This window comes from Callospermophilus lateralis, chromosome 13, assembly GCF_048772815.1.
Source record: "Callospermophilus lateralis isolate mCalLat2 chromosome 13, mCalLat2.hap1, whole genome shotgun sequence".
NCBI lineage: Eukaryota > Metazoa > Chordata > Mammalia > Rodentia > Sciuridae > Callospermophilus > Callospermophilus lateralis.
This window is the reverse complement of record NC_135317.1, coordinates 50,494,391-50,514,750: the sequence shown is the minus strand read 5'-3', so window position 1 is coordinate 50,514,750 and position 20,360 is coordinate 50,494,391. Positions and strand designations below refer to the sequence as shown.

At 38.3% G+C, this 20,360-nt stretch overlaps 1 pseudogene; it reads right to left on the bottom strand.

Annotated features, from left to right (window-relative positions):
* Positions 1-4,735: 4,735 nt before the first annotated feature.
* LOC143412055 (phytanoyl-CoA dioxygenase, peroxisomal-like) lies at positions 4,736-12,951 on the bottom strand (annotated as a pseudogene).
* Positions 12,952-20,360: the final 7,409 nt, after the last annotated feature.

Genomic DNA, 20,360 nt, shown 5'->3' with positions numbered 1-20,360 from the left:
CCAGAGTCCACAGTCCTGCTCACAGAAGGACCCAGAGTCACAGGAGAGGGGGGAGCTGAAGCTCCAAACTTCATATCTGGGCTACACACCGAAGAAAATCTAAAGTCAGACAGACCATGTCACAAAAAATAGGGGAGGGAGCTGGGAATGTAACTCAATGGCCAAGTACCTGCCTAGCATGCTCCTGGCCTTGAGTGGAGTCCCCTGTACCAGAAAATATTAAAATTAACACAAAATTGTATAATAATCCTAATGGTAAAATATATATTCCTGGGTCCTTAGAAATATAAATAAATGATTAAATGAATGAATGAAGTCAATAAAATAGATGAATAAATAAATGGAGGAGAGGAGATATACCTGCTTTACAGAAGAATTCCAAATATTTCCTGTAGATATTTCATCTTTAAGGAAGGGGAACATAAACCCTCACTGCTTAATGTTTCCTGTCAAGGGATATAGCATGGAGACTGGGCAGTACATTTACAGGAAGAGACTGAAACTCTACCTAACTCAAGTGATCATTTGATCAAGGTCAAAATCAGTAGTGATAAGCCAAGTTGAACAAATAGTATGTTGTGGTATTACCACTTTCCCCTGTGTCTCCCTCCCAAAACTTATTACCCTGATTTCATTTTTAAATGTCTTTCTCTTTTCTTTTTCTACCCTGATTTAATCATGCAGAAAACATCAGACAGAAACACCGGAATCGGAAGAATTCTCAGAGAACATCTGAGCAGGCCTCAAAACTGTCCATGACATCAAAGACATGAAAATTTGAAAAAACCACTAGCATGGCTAACATTATGGCCATTTCTCACAAACTAAAAACTTCAGAGGTACCCAGGAAGGTAGGTCTGAAGCTGTGGCCACACCTAAAGGCTATCTACTAACAGCACCTCCATCCACTGAGAATATATTCTTTTTTCCTGAAAAACCTGGGCCAAGCAAATATACCCAACATAGCATATTGTGCTGTTTGTTCCCTACAATCATCCTAGCACATAGCCCAAATGTTGCTGTTTCACAGAGGAGGAAACAGGCGCAGAGAAGTTAATTGGCCAGGAAATGGCAGAGTCACAATGCAGCAGCCTTTCACCTTTCCATGGAAACACTCCCAGCCAAAGCAACCACATGGAGGATCATCTGCCCTTTGAGGACGTAAGATGATTGTCCCAGACTTTGTGTACAAGGCATTCCCCTTAGAGAAAAAATAACCCTGCCTGCCTTTCCCACCTGTGGCCCTGATGCCCATGGAAGGCAGATTTATAATGGATTCTCTCCCAGTCATGCCACCAGGTCAGTCCTATGCCTATCCAAACCTCCAGGCTTAAATCTAACTGTGCCCCAAACAGAGTCCATCACCAAGTCATTGTGAAGTCAAGGTCACCTTTCCATTGTCTGAAGAAGCCAGGGCTTAGGATGTCATTTTGGTCAAATGTATCAAACCCACACCATCTCACACCCAGCAAGAAGTCTACTGCTGGGCATAGCATACCCTGTAATCCAGGCTACCTGGGAGGCTGAGGAAGGTGCATCACAAATTCAAGGATAACCTGGGCAATGTAGCAAGATCTTGTCTCAAAATTTAGAAGAACTAAATGTGGGGAGGGTCTTTAAATGTCCCTCATAGTTGGAGATCTTATCTAGGAAGGGCTACATCTTTGGTTGAGGCCCCAATGTGGTGGGGGATGGGTAAAAGGCTACTATAAACAAATAGAAAGTCACCATTGGCTGCAAAGATATGGAGACTCTGGAAACCTGCTTCACCAATAGGTGGGAATATAAAATGTTGCAAACACTAGATAAAACAGTATGGCGATCCTCACAAATTAAAATTAGAAATCCCATATGAACAGGAGGCAGTGACCCACACCTGTAATCCAGTAGCTCATGAACTATAAGCCAGCCTCAGCAACTTAGTGAAGCTTTCAGCAACTCAGTGATACCCTCTCACTAAATGAAATACAGAGAAAGGACTGGGGATATGGCTCAGTGATTAAGTGCCCCTGAATTCAATTGCGCCACCCTACTGCCCCTGGGGGTGGGGGGAAGAATTTCCATATGATCCAGTAATTTGCCTCTAGAATTAAAAGGCAAAAGATACTACAAGAATGGAAAGCAGGTTCTCTAAGAGATATGTGTACATCCATGTTCACAGCAGCACTGTTCACCATCACTGAAAGGAGGAAAGCAACACACAATGGAGAAGTCAATGAGCAGAGGGCCATATAGACATACCATGGAATATTATTCAGTTTTTTAAAGGATGGATTTGCTGTTCTAACTCATGCCACAGCATGGAAGAACCTAGAACACTGTGCTAAGTGAAATAACCTGTCAGAAAAAGACAAATACATTGTATCTGAGTGTCCCTAAAGTAACCAAATTCATAGAACCAGGCTGAAGAATGTGGTGGCCCTGGTTAGGGGAATGGGAAAGGAGAATTAGCATTGACAGGGGATGATGTTGCAGTTTAGTAAGTGAAAAGAGTTCTGTCAATGGATGGTGATGATGGCTGCACAGCAGTGTGAACGTACTTAATGACACTGCTCTACTCACTTAAAAATGGCCCCAATGGCCAGGCTTGGGAGCACATGCTTTAAAACTCAGTGACTGGAGACGCAGAGGCAGAGGCAGGAGGATTGTAAGTTCCAGGTCAGCCTGGGCAATTTAGTGAGACCATGTTTTAAAATAAAGAATGCAAAAGGTGGGGGATGTTTGTAAGTATTGGCTCAACCTCCCGTGAAGAAAAACACACAAACAAACAAAACCATAAGATGGGTATTTTTATTGTATAGATATTTTTATCTCAATTTTATATATTCCAGAGAACACAGGAGTAAAGTGGGGGAGCTCCAAGAACATTAATGTGAGCAAAAGTCTCTGGCTTTCCTCAACTCTGAGTCCCAAAATTCTTAGAAGGAATTATTGTTTTATTTTGTGCTTTGAGCATAAACTTTTAGATTACTGTCTGGTGAAATTGACCACCCCTTCAAACAGATCCCGTTCCACTGAGTAGCCAGCCTTCTCCTCCTGTCCCATGTCTTCACGTTCCAGTAGAGGTTTGCTCCTACCCTTCACAAGGAGGGTGCACATGGGTGAAAAGCATTCCTAGTTTTCCTGCCCTAGTCATTCCCCTTCCCACTACAGAGTGGGTGCCTCCAAACTGCTATGTGAACTAATGGAGAGAAGGAACACAGATGAGATGAGAAATGCGTTTTCCTGACCGAAGAGTTGGCTTTCACTCACAGATGCACATGGAGACTCACAATTGTGCCGTTTTCCTTGGTGAAGTTTGGTTTTTCTTTCTTTTTTTAAGTTGTCAATGGACCTTTATTTTATTTATTTATATGCGGTGCTGAGATTTGAACTGAGTGCTTCACACATGCTAGACAAGCACTCTGCCACTGAGTCACAACCCCAGCCTGAAGTTTGGTTTTTCTAATCAGGAAGAGTGGGTCACAGGGGTGTACATCTTTAATCACAGCAACTTGGGAGAATCAAGCAGGGGAAGCAAATCCAGGTTGGAAGTAGTTTGAAACATGTTCTAAATCAAAGCAGTGCTCTCTGCATGCTGTCTGCCCTGGATTTCCTTATTTACATTTAGTTCATATCATTCTAGGACCAGTTTCCCTAGGCCCTCTTAATGATTCTCTTGCCTTTGCTCATTTCCTACTGGGGATAAGGTGCCCCCCTCAATGAACTATCAATGAACTAACACCCATGGAAACACAGGATTTTGGAAATCCTGTGCTGAGCAGAATGACAAGAAAGGAACTGGCTGATTTTTTTTTTGAGAGAGAGAGAGAGAGAGAATTAAATATTTATTTTTTAGCTTTCAGCGGACACAACATCTTTGTTTGTATGTGGTGCTGAGGGTCTCACCCGGCGTCATGCATGCCAGGCAAGTGCACTACCTCTTGAGCCACATCCCTAGCCCCTGCTGGTTCTTTCTTAATGAAGCCAAAACATAACCAACAGGGCTCCTTGGGGCCTGTTGCAATAGAAGTGCACTGCTATGTTGCAATAAATCCTAGTTCAGGCTCACTCCTCATTTAGGCTAAAGTATCTTAAAATGTCCCTGTTGATCAAAACAGCTTAGGTTTCATTCATAAATGTTGAAGGCTTTCAGTTTACATGCTTAGAAAGACACATAAGGGAAGATGTCCTTCCTTAGAAACAAAGGAAAAGATTGGAGAAGATATTTTGTTTTTGAAGGAGGGTAGCTGGAATGAGGACCCATTCTTATTTTGATCATGTGATGTCCTTTGTAGGCCCTTCACCAAATGTGAATGTACTATGCATGGTCCTAGATTGGAAATCTCTCATGACAGCATATCAGGAAGTAGAGGATAGACTAGGAGAGGCATGCTCATCTCAGTGCACACTGAATTTCAAAGAATTCATTTCTGCCAAGATAAAGAGCCAATTCAATGAAAGGGACTCACTGAACATACTTCAATCATATGCCATGCTTATTAGTTGTAAACCCAAATCAGTATTCCAAAATAGTAATATTTTATTTTTATTGTATTTACAGTAAAAATAATGTAAAATAAACTCCTACAAAATTAACTTCATACAATGAACTGCCCAATGTTTCTCAATTTTGAAAACAACAGGAAAAATTATGTCATTCCAGTCAAAAAACATTTTTTCCCAGGATTCGTTGTTTCTTTGATTTCCTTTAAAATAGTTAAAATTAAGGGCTGTTTCAAAGATTAATTCTTCCTCATTTCACAAGTTGAGCTTGAAAAATACAAATATCCTAGAATCAATACCAAACAGAATGAGTGTATGGAACACATATTGGCCTTTTCCCGACAAAGACAAGAGAATTCTAGCCTCTACAAATGGTTAAATAGGGGTGAAAATGCTATGAGAATTATATTGATTAGTAAATAAAACAAGTTTTGAAATCCAAGTAATTCTCTTGCCAACATTTGAAAAACAGAGCTAACTGCAGGGAGCCAATGGATTCCCAACTATCAACCTCTCTGATCACACTTGGGGGAGGGGGGAGGTGATGCTAAGTCTCAACAGTTCACTGTCCTTCTCTTTGCTTATCTTTACTTGCTTGAAGCACTTTGAGGCTGCAATTCTGATAAGATCATAGTAATGAAAGTGGTGCCCTTTGGTACTGGTTTACTTGGTTTTATCTTTTTTTTCCCCCTCATATTTTACTAGAGATGGAACCCAGGGGCACTCTCCACTAGTCTCTACATCCTAGCCCTTTTTATTTTGTATTTTCAGTTTCTTGCTAAGTTGCTGAGGCTGGCCTCACTTGCAATCCTCCTGCCTCAGCCAAGCTATGATTACAGATGTGCCACCAAACACCCTGCCCCATTACTACTAAAACAATGTAGATTACCTTATGTGTTGTTTCTTTTTGAGCAAACGGTAAGGTATGGTGGAAAGACAGGCTTGATTCTGAAATCTAGCTCTGTAACTTAGACCAATCTCTGGGACTCTAATTCCTCCTTTACAGCAGGTGCTATACAGACTATTCTACTGGGTTCTGGTGAAAAAACAGTGAGAAAGGGGAAATGGGATTGTTTTATACCTTAGAATTATATAGTTTGGCATTGTTATTCGATTATTCTATTGTTTATTGATTATTCTATTGTTATTCTAAATGTATCCATAAACCCTAACTTATAGAGTAATTAAATAAATATGGGGTGTGTTTATTCAGCACAACCTCACAAACTAATGTACAGTTGAAGATCCCCCATTAGATGCCAAAGTCCATGAATGCTCAAGTCCCTTTAATAAAATAACCTCTGTACCTCTTCCCAGATACTTCAAATCACCTCTAAATTACTTATGGTACCTGGAATAATATAAATGCTATGTAATTGTTAGGCTGTATTATTTATGAAATAATGATAAGGAAAAAAATGCCTGTACAATTTCTGTACAGATATGATTTTTTGAAACATTGTTTAATATTTAAATATTTTCCAATATTTCAGTTGGTTGAATCCAGCAACGTGGAGCATTTTCAGACAGGGGACGCATTTGTAGGTTCTAAAGGGAGAAGTAAGATTCTCCACCCTGGAAAGCTATTCTGAAGGTTCCCAGTGGCAATGTGGCATCCCTTACAACATCCTAGATGACCCAGAGTCATCACTCTCAGTCTCTTGGGGGAAGGGGCATGCCTGCATTAACATTATCTCATATCAATAAAATAAATAGGAAGAGCTTCTTGATTCAGGGCCTAAAATGTGTGTTTTATTAAAAGTAAAGATGTTTATTAAATTGCCCCAATTGATAATTTGTCTATTACTCATCAGCATCATTGATCCACTACCAAAAAACAAATAAATTCCAAGTGATGTGTATCAATTAGGAAAGCACATGAAACACTGTATAATGCCCCTCATCCATAAGCACTAGTGATCCTTCATCGAAGTCCCAAATCTTTATGTTTGCTCCTATGTATTCAGAATTCCCCCAGTCTTTCATTTCAAATTAAATTCAAGATTAATTAAACATGTGAAGAAAAGAATCCTCAGTCATCTTTACTTGGTTATTTCATTCAAGTGTACCTACTAGTCCATGCTGATTTCCAGGCTGTAGAATTGATTAATTTGTTCTATAATTTCTTCCTTAATGTTTTCTTGACTAGTGCACTCCACATGAATGTAGTGGCAAACAGAACTGGAAAAAATGACAGGAAATTGCCTTTGCACAGTGAACAATTGATAATGGAGAAAAGCGTCCATTAATGCCAACAATCAAGCAAGGTGTTCTGCTTTCAGAGTGTCAACTTTTACAATCAAGATTTGACTCCTTTTTGAAGGGATACCAAGGATTGAATTCAGGGACATTGGAACATGGAGCCACATCTTCAGCTCTATTTTGTATTTTATTTAGAGACAGGGTCTCACTGAGTTGCTTAGTGCCTCACCATTACTGAGGCTGGCTTTGAACTTGTGATCCTCCTGTCTCAGGCTCCTGAGCCTCTGGAATTACAGGCATGCAATCCTGTACACAACTAGGATTTGATTTATAAACTGCCAGGCCCCTCCATGGCATCCCAAATCTGTTCTTTTGTAGGTCATCCTCTCCCTCCAGCCCCCCAGATAAATGTTAATTAAGGAATTACAAAAAAAAAATTAACTAGCTGTGATATTTACTTGTTTATGCTATGTATTGGACAGGGCGCATAATCACTTAAGTAACAGACCTTCATAGTTTTAAGCATTTAAGTTTTTCCAATGAGTGTATATTTTCAAATCTAAAAGAAATGTACAATCTGATGGTTCGTCATCTTCTTAGTCATAAAGGTTGGATACCCTGATAAATTTGGGAAAGGTTATTATTGCAATGGCAATAGACATTATTGCAATGGAAATAGATATGAATACTGAAATTACCTTCAAAAGAAAAATTGCATACCTGTCAATAAAGAGGGACATTTAGAAGTCAATACATTGACATTATTACCCATCTAGTTTCCTGATGAGAATAAGGCTGAGGATAAGACTTAGTGCTCCCTGTTCCAGAAAAAGGTCTAAACAAATGTAAGCTGAAAAACAATACCTAAAACCCAACTTCTTGTCACAAATTAGTTATCTTAAGGTGATCACACCTGTCAGAAGGACTTTCTATTTGCCCCAAATTTAAACTCCATTTCCTGGCACACGCTCCAGTGCCAGGAAGAGCCATATCAAGGATCAAATTTTAAAAAAGTGCACTTATGATCCATGTTGTTATGAAATAATTGTAAATAATCTTCCATAACATTATAGTCATTGAAAATGTGGAAAAATAGCAAAGTTAACATGCTATTTCAATATTTCAGCAACTGTTTGGGCCTCAGAAAGCAGAAGCTATGCATTGCAAGGTGACCTACGGCTCTGAAGCAATTCCACATGTCCAAGATTCATGATTAACAGGTTTAGGATCCTGAGGGCACCTGGCTTCTCACTGAGGAGAGCAAAAGTAGCACACGGAAGGCAAATATACCTTCTGGCAAGTAAATTGGAAAAAACAATCCAGTTTAGTGAAAAGTCATAAAACTTTACATATTAGTCTACCTGTGATTTTCTGTTTTGAACCCACTCATCTTTAAAAACTAGATGCATACTTTCTAGAATCCTTGACTTTGGTTCTGACCTGATCCATGGATGAGCAAAAGATGAAAGAAAACAGTGTCTCCCTTCTCCATCACAAGGTACACTTGGCCATGGTCTTGATCATAATCCTAGATCCCATGGTACATGGCGTTAGCTCCACCCTGGAACACATAAGATAGGCACAGTCTACACTGGAGGAAGCACCAAAATGAACACTTTAAACTTGGCAGAGAAAGCAAGGGTTCTCTGGCTTCTTCTAAGAAAGACTCACCTAAATTTAAAAAAAAATAATAAGTCTGTTATATATCTGTTCTTTTAAATGTCCTGGGCAATGGCTATAGTAGTGCACACCTGTGATCCTAGCTGCAAGGGAGGCTGAGGCTGGGACTTCATGAGTTCTGGAAAACCTAAGCAAACACAGTAGACCCTGTCTCAAAGAAAGATTTTTACAAAGTACTAAGGATGTAGCTTAGTGGTTGGGGGCTTGCCTTGTAGGTATAGGGCCCTGGGTTTGAACCCAGCATCACAAAAAATAAAATCTCATGTTCATGTTAAAAATCATTGATACTTTTGACCAAATGAAAAATTTTGAATGTTGCCTACCCTTCATCATTGAATTATAAACAATCTAGATCAGCTTTGCATCTTGTGCTAAATGTATGCAAATTCCTTTCTCTTAGTCATTTCCAGCCTGAATCTATAACATCCTTGCCCCAGCCTCACTTTTTCCTCACGTAGGATTTTGTTCATATCATTCTTATATTACTCAGGGTGTCTTAGAGAGGTTTATTACTCTCCCAGAATAGAGTGAAGAACATGGTCTATTTTTCTGAGTTCAAAGGACTATGTCATATTCAGAATAAAAGAGAATAGTAAGTTCAACATTTGTTTGTTGATACTTATTTCCAAAGGTAGTCCATGGATGAGCAAAAGGTGAAAGAAAACAGTGATTCACCTGTGAAAAGCTACAAAGCCTTTACTTTTGTGTGTGCATGCTGTGTATTCTGTTGTCTGTCTATGTGTGCATGCATCCATATAAATGGATTATGTCCTTATTAAAGAAACTCAAGTGAGAAGTGACTACAGTCAATGAGCCTTTATGTATCTGGGCAGAAGTGTCCCATTCCTCATCCTAAGAGTATCCTTTGGGGGAATGATCATTGTCCTACTGCACAACATTGTGGCTTTGACCCAGTGCCCTTCCTTCCTGGACCAGGTGCCTATGTGACCCCAGCTAAGCTAAGAAGATCTTCCACTGCCACTGCTGTGAATCTCAGCAGCATCTCAGAGAACAATCTACTCCCAAGCCCTGGAAATACACTCTCCCATGCATCCTGCACCTCACTGTGAGGAGTAAACTTCCCAGATGGGAAAAGAATAGGCCAAATTCCTTCACACAGACCTGACAGAGCCCTAAGCCAATTCTGATGACTTCTGTAACTCCCATCACCACCTGTGAGTCCCAGGTATGCTTTTCCTGCTTCTATGTGGGGAGCCAAGAGGTCAATTTCCTCTTGGATACTAGTACCATCTCCTCTGTTCTCACCTCTTATCCTAGACCTCTTTGGGATATCTGAACAGCATGTTACCAAAAAGTTTACAACCCTCAGAGTTATGAGCAGGCTTTCAAAGCCTTTAAGACATTAAAACATGGCCTTATTTTGAGTCCCTCTCCTCAGCTTACCTATGGAGAAAGATTTAATCTCTTTGTCACAGAGAGAGGAGGAATAGCCCTAGGAATGATCACACAAAAGAACAGACTTGCTCAACTGTCAGCAGCTTATCTCAGTAAGGAGCTTAACATAGTAGCTTTGTTCTCAAAAAAGTAATAGATAACAAGATATCATAATCCAAACCTGTCCAATTACCAACTAGGAAAAAAAATGGTTAAAACCCTTTGGCATGAGATTTCTGCTCAGAAGGACATTTTTCCCCAGTTCCTTCCAGATCTCAGCCAGGGCAGACTCAGTAGGAGACCAGACTAAGATCCTAGGAAAAAGTCTCTTTTCCTAGAACTCACACTACCTTGAACCAAAAAATAAATTGTATGGTACTTTACTAGTTATTGGCCAGTCATTTTTTTTTCTAGGATTCTTGGTTTTTTTCTCTTAAATTCTGTATTTTTTCAGTTCATGATTTTGATCCTACACATCTAGGTTAGTGTTTTTCTGCTCAATCCTATTTTTTATTCAATTATGGAGTTTTTAAATATCTGTAACATTGCAATGGAGATTCACCTGTGAAAAGCTACAAAGCCTTTACTTTTGTGTGTGCATGCTGTGTATTCTGTTGTCTGTCTATGTGTGCATGCATCCATATAACATGTACATGATAGCAAAATTGGCATATAACGAGTGCTCATAAATTAAAAAAAAATAGATCCAAATACCTTTAATTCAAATGATTTAAGAAGGCTCAATTTAAAGTAAAGATGTCTTTAAAATTACTTAACTCACAAGTCTCTCTAGGTGGTCAAAAAACATTAATAAAATATTGATGTCTACAAAAAGTCTAATATTCATAATTTCTAGACTTTTCTTCAACAAGGGAGAGATGGCTAATATTGTTCAATACGCTGTCTGATAGCTTGGTTTTCACTGTAAAAATAACTAAATTAGATTTGACATGGGATTACTCATAAATGTGCTTATTAGATATATGGTTACCTTACCAAGTTAAAATTCTAACTGTTAAATACAATATCAAGTACTCTTAACTCCTTGAATTCCATTGGGTAACATTGTTGGTGTTTTCATAAATTGGTAAATTAAAAAAAAAGATTTTAAAATTGCTTTGTCATCTGCGAAAAATAAGGTTTCTAAGATTTTAAAGTCCCAACAGGTATAATTCTCTATACCTAAACATTGTTTATGTTTTCTTAAAATGATAGATGTGATTCTGTATACAAACGGACCCAAAAGTTTCAACTGTGCTTTGATTAGTGACTGTGTTGTGACCATGACTTATACATATAGTTAAAGGTAATTTTATACAATGGTTTAATTTTTGATTAGAGTACTATAAATAACATAAAATATTTCTTCTCATTAAAATGGAGTAATTTGCCTAAATTCTGAAATTTAAAAGGGTTGTTTCAGAATGTGAACATTAAAAGGGTTTAACAGATGGGAAAGGGAAATTAGAAGGTTATACATATAAAAATTATATTTAGTCAAAGAAAAAGAAAGTGTTTCTGGGTAAGAAAATCTTTGTGTGATAAAATAAAGGCTGAGGAAGGAAAATCATAAGTTCAAGGCCAGCCTCAATTTTCTTAAAACAAAGAACAAAAAGGGTTGAGAGTGTAGTTCAGTGATAAAGGGCTCCAAAGTTCAATCCTTAGTATGACAAAAAGATTAAGTCAAAAACTAATTTAAATGTAATAGAAAATTCATACCTCCACTGATCAGAAACTAATGAAAAAAAAGTCAATGGATTTACAAATAACAGCCTCAAAATTTCTCCTCTGATGATATTCAGTCTTAGAAGGGCTCTTTCTCTTTAACACAGAATTCCTGTCTTCCTTATAAAAAGTTAATTAGCACACTCCATAGCAGTGTTTCTTAGTCTGGGTGATATTGGTATCTTGGGTGAGATCATTCTTTGGAGAGAGGGCATTATAGGATTCAAACCCCTTTACCACATCCTTGGCTCCTACTTACCAGAAAACTCTAGCACACCAACCTTGCTTTTGCCACCACCAAGAATGTCTTGAGACATTGCCAATATCCACTGAGAGGAACAATCACCTCCAGGTGAGACCCACCACTCTAGCACCATGTGTAGAAAGTGGTTAAATCCAGGACAAATAGCAGATCTTGGGGAAGACCTGCAGGCTGGCTATGAAGGAGAAACCAAAACAAGAGCAGTCTCTAACCTCTGGGAGAGTGCAGTATCTGAAGAGCTCCTTATTTCTTGGAAATTGTGGACCTTCAAGATAGTTTTCTCACTTGGAATGTATTCTGATTTTGCAATGGACACATCTCTCATGACCATTAGTCCTGCTGCTTTCAACTCCTCTCTGCAGATCTTTTTTTTTTTTTTGAATTCAACCCTAGAAAATTAAATTTACAAACAATATTATTACCTTTGCTCCAAGCACCTGGATGACCTTGATCTGCAGAATCAGGAACAGTTTGTCTATCTGAAGTTAGCCCTCAGGCTTAGTAGAATAATTCTGACAGGAGGGAGGAAACAATGGCCAACTCAGAAGTCCTGGCCTCCTATCTGCAATCCACCATCAAAATGAAAATGCTGCTTGGCTTAACACACCTGGGAGGAAAAGTTTTCATGATTATATTGTAATAATTTAGGCTGAGTATCTGAAATACAAAGAAATATAGATGTTTCACATTTCAGGTATCTTTGAATATTGATTTTAGAATATTGGTATAATAAACTGGTTATGGTGGTGCATGCCTGTAAACCCAGAGACTCAGAAGGTAAGGCTACAGGATATAAGTTTGAGGCCAGGTTATGCAATTTAGCAAGACCCTGTCAAATAAATAAATATAGAATGATCTGGGGATGAAGCTCCGTTGTAAATCTTTCCTAGGCGCAATCCCCAGTAGTGAAAAAAAATAATAATAATAACAAAATAATAATGAGATATCTTGGAGATGGGAACCTAAGTTCATTATACAATTCATTTATTTATTTTCCTGCATACTTTATACATGCAGTTGAAGGTAGTTTTTACAATAATTTAAGTGTGTCTCTGTTGTGACCATGATCATCACATGAGGCCAGGTGTGGAATTTTCCTCTCGTGACATCATCTGGGTGCTCAATTTTCTGGATATTGAATTTTCAGGTAAGGGAGTCTTGGCCAGTAACGTGCAAACACTCGTGTACCTTATACCAGGCATTGTCCATATATTTTAACTTTTTTGTTCCAACAACAATGCTAGGAGATCAGTACTATTACCATGAACATTTTACAGAGCAAACATATGTATGGAAGGTGACTGTGTTGAACACACCATGTTAAACGGTAGAGCTGAGATTAAGGCCAGAATGTCTGGCTCCAGAGCCCATGCTGCTAAACATATCCCAACAAACCACATCACTCAAAAATAACTGCACATGCAGAGGCTAATCTAGATTGAATTACCATTTATAAATTTTTATTTATGCATTACAATTATACATAATAGTAGGATTCATTGTGATATATTCATACCTTCACAGAGCATCATTTGGTCACCTCCTCTTATCTCCTCTGCTCCCTCACACAGAACCCACTCCTGTATTCTGTTGATCTCCCTTCTGTTTTTCATGACATCCCTTCCCATCGTCCCTTGTTTTTCTCTAGTTCCATGTAGAAGAGAAAATACACAATGTTAACTTTGAGTAGGTCTTATTGAACTTAACATGATATCCTCCAGTTCCACCCATTTTCCTCCAAGTGACATAATGCCATAACACATGTTTTATATAAAATAACCAACAGTATTGCTGCACCTAAAGCATTGAAGATACAAGATTTTTAATAAAAAGAAATCTATATTCTTCATAACATTGTCTCTGTTCCAGTTTCAGTACATTATTATCCAAAGTATCATAACAGGGGGAAAAAGTTACCAAATTAGCTCAAATTTTATATTACAACCTAACATTATGTACCAAGAACCCCAAAAATGTTTATATTCTTTGATCCAATACCTCTATATCCAAGACTTTAAGAACATGATCTTAAAATATTTTAAAAGTGTTAGGTCCAAAACGTTAACAATAGTAAGAAAACGTACATTAATAGAAGAAAAATTAACAAAATGATGTATATCCATTCTATGGAATATGACTCTGTCATTGTAACTAAAGGATACAGAATGAAGACAATGCTTTTTTTAATAAAATACAATTACAATGATAAACAAAAAAGACACTATTTGTGAAAGGGAGACTGTGGAGAAATATAGCAAAAAAATTCATTTATGTATGATGTGTCAAAGTGCTTTCTACTGTCATGTGTAAATAATTAGATTAAATTTTAAAATATATCATCTATTTTTAATAGTGATGGCCTTTTAATAATGGAATGGGTAATGATTTTTTAAAATACCATCTATTTCTCTAATATTTAAATAGTTTTTAGAGTGTATATGACTTTTCAGATGGAAAACTAATTCCATATATTTTGTATTTTCAATTTAATCAATACATTCTCAGAAGTAATCAATGTAACAAAAACCAAATAAAAGTGCATTGTATCAGCCAAAGCAAATCACCCAATTCATTTCTTATGATTGACTGTGGCTATACAAATACTTATAAAGGTCAAAGTCTTCCTCTTTAAGGTGATTTAAGATAATAAACCTGGCCAGGCACAGAGGTGCAGGATTATAATCCCAGAGACTCAGGAGACTGGGGCAGTTGGGTAGCAAGTTCCAGGCAAGTCTCAGTAACTTAGTGAATCTTTGTATCAACATAAAAAAAGAAAAAGAACTGGCGGTGAAGGTCAGTGGTGAACCAACATTTGGCTCAATGCTCTGTACCATTAAAAAGAAAGAGAGAAGGCTGTGTTGTAGCTCAGTGGTAGAGCACTTGCCTAGCATGTGTGAGGCACTGGGTTCTATTCTCACCACCACATATAAATAAATAAAAACCCATCAATAACTAATAAAAGTATTTTAAAATTAAAAACAGAAAGAAATAAAGAGAATTAAACCCTCCATTTGTGGCAGGACATACCTATAATTCCAACTACTCAGTTGGCTGAAGCAAGAAGATATTTTAAACCCAGGAGTTTAATACCCACTTGGGCAACATAGTGAGATCCAATCTCAAAAAAAAAAAAAAAAAAAGAGAGAGAGAGAGAAAAAAATGTAATGTATATATGTGAACCTAAACCCAAAGGACTAGCTAATATGTTGATTTAGACAAACAACAAGCTAATTTGAATGTGATAAATCATGATTGGCTTTTCAAAACTCAGATTGTTAATTTTCTGGTATTTTTTCTTCTTTCATTCTTTTTATTTTTGGGTGGGGGTGGTGGGGTACCAAGGATTGCACTCAGGGTACTCAGCCTCTGAGCCATGTCTCTAGATCTATTTTGTATTTTATTTAGAGACAGGGTCTCTCAGAGTTGCTTAATGCCTTGTTTTTGCTAAGGTTGGCTTTGAACTTGTGATCCTCCTAACTCAGCCTCCCAAGCTGCTGGAATTAAAGGCATGCACCATGGCACCAGTCCCCTTCTTACTTAATATAAGAATAAATATAATTTCTCATTTTTCCAAGTGTACAGGTTGTAGAATCACAATGGTTATATTGAGAAATTATATCCCATTTGATTCAAATGTATGATATGTCAAGATCATTGTAGTGTCATGAGCAAGTAATAAAAAAAAGAACAGAGAAGAAAAAAAAAAGAATAAATACAGAAAATTAAAGTTAAGGTCTTCAAAAGTATCCACAGATCTTCTAATTAGAACAATCCCATGAAATACAGGGTTTTTATAATGAATTCTAACCAGGAAATGTATTATATTGTATAGAATATCCAAGACACAACTGGAAAAGCAATTGTGTACATATAGTTACCAATTAAATTAGATCTACTAAGAATGGAATACAGTCCTATTTTTCCAGTAAGGACAAGAGCCATTAGGTCATGGCCTATCCTTTGGCCTTCACCTTTGGGTTCTTTATGCCTTTCCTATGACATTCTTCATCTGTGTCCCAGAGTTCACAGTCCTGCTCACAGAAGGACCCAGGGTCATAGGAGAGGGGGGAGCTGAAGCTCCAAACTTCATATCTGGGCTACACACCGAAGAAAATCTAAAGTCAGACAGACCATGTCACAAAAAATAGGGGAGGGAGCTGGGAATGTAACTCAATGGCCAAGTACCTGCCTAGCATGCTCCTGGCCTTGAGTGGAGTCCCCTGTACCAGAAAATATTAAAATTAACTCAAAATTGTATAATAATCCCAACTGTAAAATATATCCCTGGGTCCTTAGAAATATAAATAAGTGATTAACTGAATGAAGTCAATAAAATAGATGAATAAATAAATGGAGGAGAGGAGACAAACCTCCTTTACTGAAGAATTCCAAATATTTTCTGTAGATATTTTATCTTTAAGGAAGGGGAACATAAACCCTCACTGTTTAATGTTTCCTGTCAAGGGATATAGTATGGAGACTGGGCAGTACATTTACAGGAAGAGACTGAAACTCTACCTAACTCAAGTGATCAATTGATCAAGGTCAAAATCAGTAGTGAAAAGCAAAGTTGAACAAATAGTATGTTGTGGTATTACCACTTTCCCCTGTGTCCCAAAACTTATTACCTGGTTTTATTTTTAAATGTCTTTCTCTTTTCTTTTTCTACCCTAATTTAATCATGCAGAAAACATCAGAAGAATTCACAGACAGGAACAACGGAATCAGAAGTATTCACAGAGAAGAACACCTGAGCAGGCCTCAAAACTGTCCAAGTCATCAAAAACATGGAAATTTGGAAAACCACTAGCATCCCTAACATTATGGCCATTTCTCACAAACTAAAAACTTCAGAGGTACCTAAAAAGGTACCTCTAAAGCTGTGACCACACTTAAAGTCTATCTACCAATAGCACCCCCAGCCACTGAGAATATGTTCTTTTTTCCTGAATGGAACCTGGGCTATGCAAATATGCCCATCACAGCATATTGTGCTGTTGATTCCCTACAATCATCCTAGCATGTAGCCCAATTGTTGCTGTTTCATAGAGGAGGAAACAGGCTCAGAGAAGTTAATTTGCTAGGAAATGGCAGAGCCAGAATGCAGCAGCCTTTCACCTTTCCATGGAAACACTCCCAGCCAAAGCAACCACATGAAGGATCATCTGCCCTTTGGGAAGGTAAGATGATGAGGTATGATGTCCCAAACTTTGGTACAAGGCATTCCCCTTAGAGAAACAAAACCCTGCCTGCTGTGTCCCACCTGTGGCCCTTATACCCATGGAAGGCAGATTGATAATGTATTGTCTCCCAGTCATACCACCAGGTCAGTCCTAGGCCTATCCAAACCTCCAGGCTTAAATCTAACTGTGCCCCAAACAGATTCCATCACCAAATCATTGTGAAGTCAAGGTCACCTTTCCACTGTCTGAGGAAGTCAGGCCTTAGGATGTCATTTTGGTCAAATGTATCAAACCCACACCATCTCACACCCAGCAAGAAGGCTACTGCTGGGCATGGCACACCCTGTAATCCAGGCTACCTGGGAGGCTGAGGCAGGGGCATCACAAGTTCAAGGATAGCCTGGGCAATTTAGCAAGCCCTGTCTCAATGTTTAGAAGAATTAAAGGTGGAGAGAGTCTGCAAAATCCCTCATAGTTAAGAGATCTTGTCTAGCAACTGCTACATCCTTGATAGAGGCCCCAATATGGTGGGGGGTGGGTAAAAGGCTACTATAAACAAATCGAAAGTCACCATTGGCTGCAAAGATATGGAGACTCTGGAAGCCTGCTTCACCAATAGGTGGGAATATAAAATGTTGCAGACACTAGATAAAACAGTATGGCGATTCCTCAGAAATTAAAAATAGAAATCCCATATGAACAGGATGCAGTGACCCACACCTTTAATCCCAGTGGCTCAGGAGATATAAGCCACCTCAGCAACTTAGTGAGGCTCTCAGCAACTCAGTGAGACCCTGTCTCTAAATGAAATAAAAAGGACTGGGGATATGGCTCAGTGATTAAGTGCCCCTTAATTCAATTCCACCACCTCACCAATCGCCAAGGGGGGAAAAAAAAATTTCCTTATATTCTAGGAATTCCGATTATGTAATTGAAAGCCAAAAGATACTTCAAGAATGGAAAGCAGGTTCTCAAAGAGATATGTGTACATCCATGTTCACAGCAGCACTGTTCACCATCACTGAAAGGAGGAAAGCAACACACAGTGGAGAAGTCAATGAGCAGAGGGCCATATAGACATACCATGGAATATTATTCAGTTTTTAAAAGATGTTCTGACACATGCCACAGCATGAAAGAACCTAGGACATTGTGCTAAGTGAAATAACCTGTCAGGAAAAGACAAATACTTTGTATTTGAGTGTCCCTAAAGTAACCAAATTCATAGAACCAGGAGGTAGAACGTGGTGGCCCTGGATAGGAGAAATGGGAAAGGAGAATTATCATTGACAGGGGATGAAGTGTCAGTTTAGTAAGTTAAAAAGAGTGCTGTCAATGAATGGTGACGATCACTGCACAGCAGTGTGAATGTACTTAATGTCACTGCTCTACCCATTTAAAAATGGCTAAGATGGCTTGGCGTGGATGCACATGCTTTTAAACCCAGTGGCTGGAGAGGCAGAGGTAGAGGCAAGAAGATTGCAAGTTCCAGGTCAGCCTGGGCAATTTAGAGAGACCATTTCACAAAACAAAGAATGCAAAAGGTGGGGGAAGTTTGTAAGTGGTAAGTATTGGTTCAATCTCCCGTGATGAAAAACACACAAAAAAACAAAACAGTAAGATGGGTATTTTTATTGTATAGATATTTTTATCTCAATTTTATATATTCAAGAGAACCCAGGAGTAAAGTGGGGGAGCTGCAAGAACATTTATGTAAGCAAAGGTCTCTGGCTTACCTCAACTCTAAGTCCCAAAATACTTAGAAGGAATTGTTTTATTTTGTGCTTTGAGCATAAACTTTTAGATTACTGTCTGGTGAAATTAACCCCCTCTCAAACAGATCCCCTTCCACTGAGTAGCCAGGCTTCTCCTCCTGTCCTATCTCTTCATATTCCAGCACAGGTTTGCTTCCACCCTTCCCAAGGAGGATGCACACGGGTGAAAAGCAGCCCAAGTCATCCTTCTGTCATTCCCCTCCCACTACAGAGTGGGTGCCTCCAAATTGCTATGTGAACTAATGGAGTGAAGGAACACAGATGAGATGAGAAATGCATGTTCCTGACAGAAGAGTTGGCTTTCACTCACAGATGCACATGGAGACTCACAATCGTGCCATTTTCCTTGGTGAAGTTTGGTTTTTCTTTCTTTTTTTAAGTTGTCGATGGACCTTTATTTTATTTATTTATATGCGGTGCTGAGTCTCGAACTGAGTGATTCACACATGTTAGACAAGCAATCTGCCACTGAGTCATAACTCAGCCTGAAGTTTGGTTTTTCTAATCAGGAAGAGTGGGTCACAGGGGTGTACACCTTTAATCACAACAACTTGGGAGGCCTAAGCAGGGGAAGCATATCCAGGTTGGAAGTAGTTTAAAACAGGTTCTAGATCAAAGCAGTGCTCTCTGCATGCTGTCTGCCCTGGCTTTCCTTATTTACATTTACTTCATATCATTCTAGGACCAGGTTCCCTAGGCCCTCTTAATGATTCTCTTGCCTGTGCTCCTTTCCTGCTGGGGCTAAAAACAAATGGGTGCCCACCTCAATAAACTAACACCCATGGAAACACATGGATGTGCTGAGCAGAATGACAAGAAAGGAACTGGCTGATTCTTTCTTAATGAAGCCACAAAATGAGAACCAGAGCTCCTTGCTGCCCTCAAGTGGAATAGAAATGCACTTCTATGTTGAAATAAATCCCAGTTCAGGCTCACTCCTCATTTAGTTTAAAGTATCTTAAATGTCCCTTTTCCTCAAAACAGCTTAGGTTTCATTCATAAATGCTGAAGGCTTTTAGTTGCCCTGCTTAAAGAGAAGCTTAAGGGAAGAGGTCCTTTTCTACATTCCTTAGAAACAAAGGAAAAATTTGGAGAAGATATTTTGTTTTTGAAGGAGGGTATCTGGCATGAGGACCCATTCTTATTTTGATCATGTGATGTCCTTTGTAGGCCCTTCACCAAATGTGAATGTACTATACATGGTCCTAGATTGGAAATCTTTCATGAAGTGAAATTAGGAGGTAGAGTGTTTATTAGGACACAGATGTTCATCTCAGTGCACACTGCACTTCAAAGAATAAATAAATAATCAAAGAATAAAATAATCTCTGTACATCCTCCCATTTACTTCATATCACTTCTAATTAGTAATAGCACCTGTGTGTATAATTTCAAAGAGCTAATTCAGTGCAAGGAACTGATTGAATAAACTTAAATCATATATCATTTTTATTAGATTTCATCCCAAATCAATTTTTCTAAAAAACAGTATATTTCACATAGCACCATTCCACTGCAAAATCAACTCTATGCAATGAAACCCCCAATATCTTTCTTGATTTTGGTAACAAGTATTAGGATAGATTACACTATTCCAATATGAAAATATTTTCCTCAGAATCCTTGTTTCTTTCAATTTCCTTTAAAAGAGTT